This window comes from Jaculus jaculus, chromosome 4, assembly GCF_020740685.1.
Source record: "Jaculus jaculus isolate mJacJac1 chromosome 4, mJacJac1.mat.Y.cur, whole genome shotgun sequence".
NCBI classification, from domain to species: Eukaryota; Metazoa; Chordata; class Mammalia; order Rodentia; family Dipodidae; genus Jaculus; species Jaculus jaculus.
The window spans coordinates 78,120,641-78,129,601 of NC_059105.1; the positions used below are offsets into that span (position 1 = coordinate 78,120,641).

The 8,961-nt window shown below is 37.8% G+C and overlaps 1 non-coding gene across 1 annotated transcript; it reads left to right on the plus strand.

The window, feature by feature from the left end:
- The first annotated feature begins 5,145 nt into the window (after window positions 1-5,145).
- Window positions 5,146-5,251, plus strand: LOC123460482. The gene has a single exon (XR_006637035.1). It is a non-coding gene; the product is annotated as a U6 spliceosomal RNA (small nuclear RNA).
- The last annotated feature ends 3,710 nt before the right edge of the window (window positions 5,252-8,961 follow it).

Genomic DNA, 8,961 nt, shown 5'->3' on the forward strand with positions numbered 1-8,961 from the left:
TCCTGTTGCTATTGTCCACCTGATATTGATCAGGGGGTAATGTCTAATCTGCTCATGCCATCATGCTTCCCTGCCATCATGGAGCTTCTCCTCAAGCCTGTAAGTCAACATAAACCCTTTTTTCCCACAAGTTGCTCTTGGTTGGATGATTTCTGCCAGCAATGTGAACCTGATTGCAACACCTGCCAACTCAACTTTGATTCCCCAGTACCAACATAAAGCCAGATACACAGTGGCATATGCATCTAAAGTTTATTTGCAGCTGCTGAAGGCTCTGGTGTGCCAATTCTCTCTATATATTTGTCTGTTTCTCTTCCCTCTATCTCTCTCTGCTTGAAAATAAATAATAAAATATTTATAAAGATTCTTGTAGAATAGAAGTCTTTAAAGAAGTGTCACATCATTTTATTATCACATACTGTCAAGATCTAAAAAATACTGGTTATATTTTGATAGAAAAAACTACTCAGAGTAATATTTTACCACTCAAGTCTAAAACACAGTAAAAAGCAATGTTGAAATTTAAATCCAGTTATTCTGATTTCCAAACCAGCCACACATCACTGCCCTATGGTAAGATTATTACATCATGGTAATCTTGACAGTTACTATAGCATTTATAAATATAATCTCAAACTTTTAACAACTGATAAGCTAGGAGTTTAATACAAGTTCTTTACCTAGAAAATTGGCTATTCTTATCTAAGTGTTTACATTTGTGTTCAACATATCTTTTTAATCTTAAGTTGTATTTTATTTCAATACTTTTTTCAAATTTTTTTTTATTTTTTTTATTTATTTTTATTTGAGAGTGACAGACACAGAGAGAAGGACAGATAGAGGGAGAGAGAGAATGGGCGTGTCAGGGCTTCCAGCCTCTGCAAACGAACTCCAGATGCGTGTGCCCCCTTGTGCATCTGGCTAACGTGGGACCTGGGGAACCGAGCCTCAAACCAGGGTCCTTAGGCTTCATAGGCAAGCGTTTAACCGCTAAGCCATCTCTCCAGCCCACTTTTTTCAAATTTTTATTGACAACTTCCATGATTATAAAAAATATCCCATGGTAATACCTTCCCTCCCTCCACTTTCCCCTTGAAACTCTATTCTCCATCATATCCCCTCCCCAACTCAATCAGTCTCTCTTTTAATTTTGATATCATGATCTTTTCCTCCTCTTATGATGGTCTTGTGCAGTAGTAGTATAAGGCACTGTGCTTCGACATATTTAATAAAGAATATATGTTACACAGAATATGTGACCTTCAATGTAGGTATTCACTTAACAAATACTTTTTTAGTGTGAGAGTTCTGTGCAAAGATAAAACATTTAGCCAAGCTAGTAATGGTGGCACACAACTTTAATCCCAAATCCCAGAAACAGAGGTAGGAGGATCACTGTGAGGTCAAGGCCATCCTGAGACTACATAGTAATTCCAGGTGAGCCTTGGCCAGAGCAAGACCCTACCTCAGAAAAAAAAAAAAAAAAAGGAGGAGGACTGGAGGACTGGAGGATTGGAGAGATGGCTTAGTGGTTAAGGTGATTGCCTGTGAAGTTTAAGAACTCATGTTTGAATTTCCAGGTCTCATGTAGCCAGGCACACAGTGATGCAAGCACGTAATGTCATACATGCACACAAGGGGGTACACATATCTGGAGTTGGTTCACAGTGACTGGAAGCACTGGCATGCTCATCCTCCCCCCCCATCTCTCTCTCTCTCTCTCTCTCTCTTTCTCTCTCTCTCTTTCCTCTCTCAAAATAAATAATAAAAAAGTAAAACATTTAACCAGTTCTCTGTGGATATGGGAATTCTGCTACAATGCATGATTAGTAGGCTAGATTGGAGCCCGTGATTCTGTACTTTTGCAGGTTCCCAAGTAATGGCAATGCTGCTACTCTGCAAATAACATTTTGAGAAATAAAAATAAAATAATTATGTACATTACCCAACTAAAATAGAATATTCTTAAATTATATTTAAAAAAAAGACATTTTCATTTGAGTACAAAATAAAACTTTTGTAATAATTAAGAACTCATTTCTTAAACTCTTAAAACAAAGATTTTACAGTTTACATGCATCAAATTGACCACTTTAAATTGACTAGATCAAAATACCTTATTTTAAAGAATGGAACCAGGTAGGCAGACATGTACAAATAAATATAACCTTCACTGAAAAAAATTATTAACTGTCTACCCTACCTCAAACACCATCCTAAGCAATGAAGAAGTATATTTTTTAAAGTAACAAAAGCATCAATACAATAAGTACCAAAACTGATATTTATTATGTATTTGGGCCCTGGGCACAAAAAAAAAAATAGTTGTTGTAGAAATTTAGAGGAAAATTTCACTGGTAACTGAGATTACCCAGGAAGAATTCATGGAAGAGTTGGCAACTAGTCACCTAACAAAGTGTATCCAATATTCACAGGCAGAAACAGAAGAACAAGTCAGTTAATTTGAGAAGGTGGCATGAATGGAGAAATGGAAAGGTATAAATAAGAAACTGAAAGAAGATTTTATTGGTTGAATAATAGGTTAATGGTAGGGTAATTACAATGATGAGTTTAAAAATCTAGAGTTGAGGATGAAGAGATGGCTCCCCAGTGAACTTCCTATGAAAGCTTATAGATCTGGAGCTGGGAAGGGGAGGGTGTAGGGGGACTGAGACTGCCTGAGTTTGAATCGCCAGAAAATAAACAAACATCTGTATTGTGACCTCACTAGTCCTAAAGGGAATAGAGAACAAAGAATAGAAGGGTCTCATGAAGTCCAAGCTCCAGAGTCTGTAAACAACTCTGCCTCAAGGAAAAACAGGTGGGTGCAGACTGGAGAAATGGCTTAGTGCTTAAGGTGCTTGCCTGTGATGCCTAAAGACCTAGGTTTGATTCTCCATATCCCATGTAAGCCAGGTGCACGTGGTGACACACAGAACACTCAACTCCTACCAATCCAGATATCCAGAGACACAGAGGCTCCCAAGACCTCATCACTGAAGTAGACCAAAAACAACCCAACATGGCTCAGGAAAATTTGCAGAAGAGAGGATGGAAAGATTGTTAGAGGCACATGTTGGGACATTATGCACAGAGAAATGGCCTCTCACCCATAACTGATGCCTAACCCCACAATTTATAACCCACATTCTACAATGAGGAGGGTCCCTGCAGAGGGGAGGAGGACAGGGAGGAGGATAACAATGGTACCCACATGGCTGTATAAACAATGTGTACCCAACTAATAATAAAAAGTAAGTACAGCCCAGAAACTAGTGAAAACTTTACCAGACATGAAAAGTAGGAAAATATATAATGATAATAAAAATAATTATAAAAAACAGATGAAGAAATTAAAATAATAGGTATAACTAGTAGACAAGGACATAATGACTATTATAATCATAATTATATTCCATACATCCAGAAGTTAGTGATATACCTAATATTTTAATTAATAAACTATTGGAGTTACAGAAAGTATAAGGGAATACTATAAGCCATAGTATATATTATTTTAGATACCTACGTTAAAAAGCATATAAACAACTGAAATTTAGTTTAAAAAATCTAAATGGATCTGTAGTAATTGAGAAGATCTTGTTTTTATTGTTAAGATGGCATAGTCTCCAAAATGATCTACACATCTATTGTAGCTTGTTTTGCATTGCTGGCACAAAACAGCTGACCAAGAGCAGTTTGTGGGAGGAAAGGGTTTATTCTGGCTTACAGACTTGAAGGGAAGCTCCATTATGGCAGGGAAAGCTGATGGCATGAGCAGAGGCTAAACATCACCTCCTAACCAACATCAGGTAGACAATAGCAACAAGGGAGTGTGCCGAACACTGGCAAGGGAAAGCTGGCTATAACACAGTGCTAAGCCAACCCCCAACAACACATCACCTCTAGGAGGCTCCAATTCCCAAATTGCCACCACCTGGGTACCAAGCATTAGGAACATATGAGTTTATGGGGAATACCTGAATAAAACCATCACAAGATCTCAGGCAATTACTGTTAAAGTTCTGGTTATATCATTTTACTTTTTAGTTTTGGAGTTTTTTGTTTGTTTAGTTAGTTGGGTTTGAGGGAGGTTTAGGTTTGTTGTAGAAATTGGTAAGATAATTCTAAAACTCATATGAAAATGCAAAGGAATTAGAATATCTCAAGCAAGAGAGATGGCTCAGCAGTTAAAAGCACCTGCTTGCAAAGCTTGCTGAACCAGCTTCAATTCCCCAATCACCCATGTAAACCAGATGCCAAAAGTGGTGCATGCATCTGGAGTTCATTTGCAATGGCAAGAGACCCTGGTATACTCATACTCCTCTGCTTTCTCATTCTCTCTCTCTTTCTCTCTCATAAATACATAAGCAAAAATATTTTTTAAAAGTCACAAGCAAAAATAAAAATGTTTTTTTTTTAAAAAAAGAATACCACAGGGCTGGAGAGATGGCTTAGTGGTCAAGGCACTTGCCTACAAAGCCTAAGGGCCCACGTTCTACTCTTCAGATCCCATGTAAGCCAGATGCACCAAGGTGAGGCAAATGCAAGGTTGCACATGCCCTCTAGGCAGAAGCATCTGGAGTTCAATTTCAGTGGCTGAGGCCCTGGAGTGCCAAGTCTCTCTCTGTCTCTTTCTCTCTCTCTAAAATGTTTTTTTTTTAATTTTTTAAAAAGAGTATCACAAATAGTACTAAAATAAAGTACTTGAAAAATGTATATTTTCCAACTTCAAAAATTATATAATAGCAGTAAAAACATAGAATGGACATAATAAAGGTAAGTTTAACAACATTGAAAGTCCTGAAGTAAACCTTTACATTTAACTTCTATAGATTTTTTTAAAATATTTTTATTCATTTATAAGCAGAGAGAGATAGCTAAGAAGAGAAAGGGTAGCAGAAAGAGAGAGAGAGAGAATGAATGGGTGTACCAGGGCCTCTTGCCACTACAAACAAATTCCAGATATGAGCACCACTTTATGCATCTGGCTTTACATAGGTACTGGGGAGTTGAACTTGGGCAGTAACTTCTATAAATTATTTTAAGTAAATCAAGAGTACCCTAATAGAAAAAGAGCCCATAAAAATAGGTCTAATAGACATAAATGCAAAAATCCTCAACAGTGAATTTCAAAAAACAATCATGGCTGTTTCAGCGGTATTTATTCTAATATTAGAACAATCCATAAAATATTAGTATGGCCTCTGTACAAGGCTAAACACAAATTCGTGAAGTGTTGCATATTTTTAAAAAATTTTAACTACTATAATCAGGTACAATTTTTATGAAGGATGCCAAGTATTGGTTCAAGTTATTCACAAAATGCAATACAAAAACTGTTTCATTTCTTATACTTGCCTTCAGAAATAATGCAGACCCTATCACACAGGAAATGAAGAATTACCTACCCAGTAGCTGATGTGGTGAATTTGCTAAAAAAAAAAAAAAAGAAAGAAAGAAAGAAAAGAAAAAACAAACAATAATTTTGCAAAAAAGGCTTTTAACTAGTACTCTTTATTCAATAATGAAGAATATGCTTTCAGACATCCTTTTTAATATTTTTATTTATTTTATTTGCAAACAAAGAGACAAAGACAGAAAATGAGGAAGGGAAATCAGCATGCCAGGGCTTCATGCCAGAATAAATGAACTCCAGATTGCAGCTGGCTTTATGCATCTGCCCTTATGTTGGTACTGAGGAACCAAACCCAGGCCATGAGTCTTTGCAAGCAAGCACCCTTCAACTGCTGAGTCATCGCTCAGTAGCCAGACTTTCTTTTTTTTTTTAAGAAATATTTATTTATTTATTTATGGCAAGCCCAGCATAGTGGCCTTTTTTTATGAAAGAGCAAGAGACAGAGGGAAGAAGCAAAAGAGAGAGAAAGAGAATTGGCACACCAAGGCCTCCAGCCACTGCAATTGAACTCCAGTTACATGTGCCACCTTGTGTGCAAATGCAACCTTGTGCACTTATATTACCTTCTGTTTATGTGGGACCTAGAGAGTAGAGCATGGGTCCCTAGGCTTGGCAGGCAAGTGCCTTAACCACTAATCCATTACTCCAGCGCTTAAACATTTTATTTTATTTGAGAAAGAGAGAGAGAGAGAACTGGTGCACCAGGAACTTTAGCCACTGCAAACAAACTCCAGATGCATGCACTACCATATGCATCTGGCTTACATGGATACTGGGGAATTGAACCTGGGTCCTTGGCCAATGGCTAAGCCACCTCTCCAACTCCAGACATTAATATGTTGATTTTTCTCACTAGTTTCCCTCTGTGTTCAAAATGCTAAGTGTATTCTCAGAATCCAAAATCTTCAGCTACTCAAAAGCAGGGCTGGAGAAATGGATTAGCAGTTAAGGTGCTTGCCTGCAAAGCCAAAAGACCTTGATTCGATTCACCAGTACACACATAAACCAGTTGCACAAGGTAGCACATGCATCTGGAGTTTGTTTCAATGGCTGGAAGCCCTGGCATGCCTGCTGGTGTCTGTCTAAATGTATATATTGCCTATTAAGTACTTCTTTTAACATTCATATTCACATATTAATGTTACTCTCACTTTTGGATAGAGAAGATTCTCTTTTCTGATGGCAGTGACCTCTGGGGTGACTCAAAAAACACCATAGTGCTGAGAAGTGACAGAGGAATGTTCAGCACTGAAACATCTCTATCACACCTTCCAAGGCTCAGGGTCCATTGCAGAAGAGGTGGCAGAAAGAATATAAGAGCCAAAGGAAGGGTAGGACTCCTTACAATGCACTCTTCCAGACACAAAATGGTTTGGATATCCATGATCTCATAATGCCTGGTACTACCTGCACAGGACCTATATCATGGGAGGAAAGGAAGATTACATGAAAACAAAAGAGAGACTAATTGAGAGGGGAGGGGATAGGATAGAGAATGCAGTTGTGAAGGGGAAACTGGGGGAGAGGGAATTATCATAGTTTATTGTGTATAATTGTGGAAGTTGTCAACAAAAAATGTTTTTTCAAAAAAAAACCAAATGCATCATATCTAAGACCCCTGAAATGTATGTGCCCTTGTAAATACTGTCATTTTCATAAATCTTAATTCTTTTTAGTCATTTTAAAGGGAAGACATTTCTTTCCTCTTTCTTTCTTTCTTTCTTTCTTTCTTTCTTTCTTTCTTTCTTTCTTTCTTTCTTTCTTCCAAGGTTGGGTCTCACTCTAGCCCAGGCTGACCTTGAATTCACTATGTAGTCTCAGGGTGGCCTCAAATTCACAGCGATCCTCCTACCTCTGCCTCCCGAGTGCTGGGATTAAAGGCGTGTGCCGCCAATCTAAAAGGAAGATTTTAAAAGAGAAAATACAGATTCTGGAAAATAAGATTCAGCCTTATTATTTTGATGAAAGTCTGGGGAGATTGCTCAGTGGTTAAAGGCACTTGCTTGCAAGGCCAGCTGGCCTGGTTTCAATTCCCCAATACCCATATCAAGCCAGATACATAAGATGGCACATGTATCTAGTTCGTTTGCAGTGGCAAGAAGCCCTGGCATGCCCATTCATATTTCTCTCTCTATCTCTCTCTCTCTCTCTCTTTCTTTCTCTCTCAAAAATAAATAAAATAATTTGATCAGGACTTTCTACACATGACCCTTTAAATATTGAACTTAAACTATAAAAATATCACTTCTTGGGCAGGGGAAATGGCTCTTGCCTGCAACTCCAAAGGACTCACATAGCCAGATACACATGGTGGAGCATACATCTGGAGTTCATTTGCATCAGCTGGAGGCCCTGACACACCCATTCATTCTCTCTCTCTCTCTCTCTCTCTCTCTTTCTCTCTCTCTCTTTCAAATAAATAAATAAAATAAAATATTTTTAATGTCACTTTGATTGATCACATAGTGATTAAAGTCAGGAAAATGCTGAAAAAAATACACTCTCAATAGATATAGAGAAAAAAATCACTGAATAAAATTCAACATGCTTTCATGGAAAAAAAAATACTTTCAATTGGGTATAAATGGAATATACCTTGACACAATAAAGGTCACATAACTAACTTTATTCTCAATACTTAAAAGTTAAATCTTCTAAGATCAGAGTGAGAATCCTTGTCCTTTGTTTTCAACATATCATTAGGAGTTCTTATTGAAAATAAGCAAGATAAGACAATAAAAGGAACAATAATTAGGCCAGCCATGGTGGTGCATGCCTTTAATCCCAGCACTCGGGAGGCAGAGGTAGGAGGATCGCCATGAGTTCAAAGCCACCCTGAGACTGCATAGTGAATTCCAGGTCAGTGTGGACTTGAGCAAGACCTCGAAAAATCAGAAAAAAAGACACAATAATTAAAAATGAAAGATGTGTCATTATCTCTACTTGCTGACATCTTGAGCTTATATATATAAAATCCTAAAGACTCAACCAAAAACACTGCTCAAACTTTACAAATTCAGTAAAGTTTTAGGATACAAAATCAATGAACAAATATCAACAGTGTTTCCATGTGCTAATAACAAGCTGTCATAAAATAAAATGGAGAGGGCTGGAGATATGGCTTAGCAGTTAAGTGCTTGCCGGTGAAGCTTAAGAACTCCAGCTCAAGGCTCAATTCCCCAGGACCCACATAAGCCAGATGCACAAGGTGGTGCATGCATCTGGAGTTTGTTTGCAATGGCTGGAGGCCTTGGTGCACCCATTCTCTCTTTCTGTCTGCCTCTTTCTCTCTCTGTCTGTCACTCTCAAATAAATAAATATAAATAAGTTTTAAGATGAAATAGAGAAAATATTCCATTCACAATATCAAAAAGAATAAAATACTCCACCTCCTATCTCCATGGTGGGTTCTGAAAATTGCAACCCATGATGAATACTAGGACTCATCTCCTTGCACCCCTCCTCCTGCCACCATGGATATAGACCAATGCTCATTTGGACGAGTACAAGCACTCAGCCCTTCCTCCAAGAGTAGTGCCAAT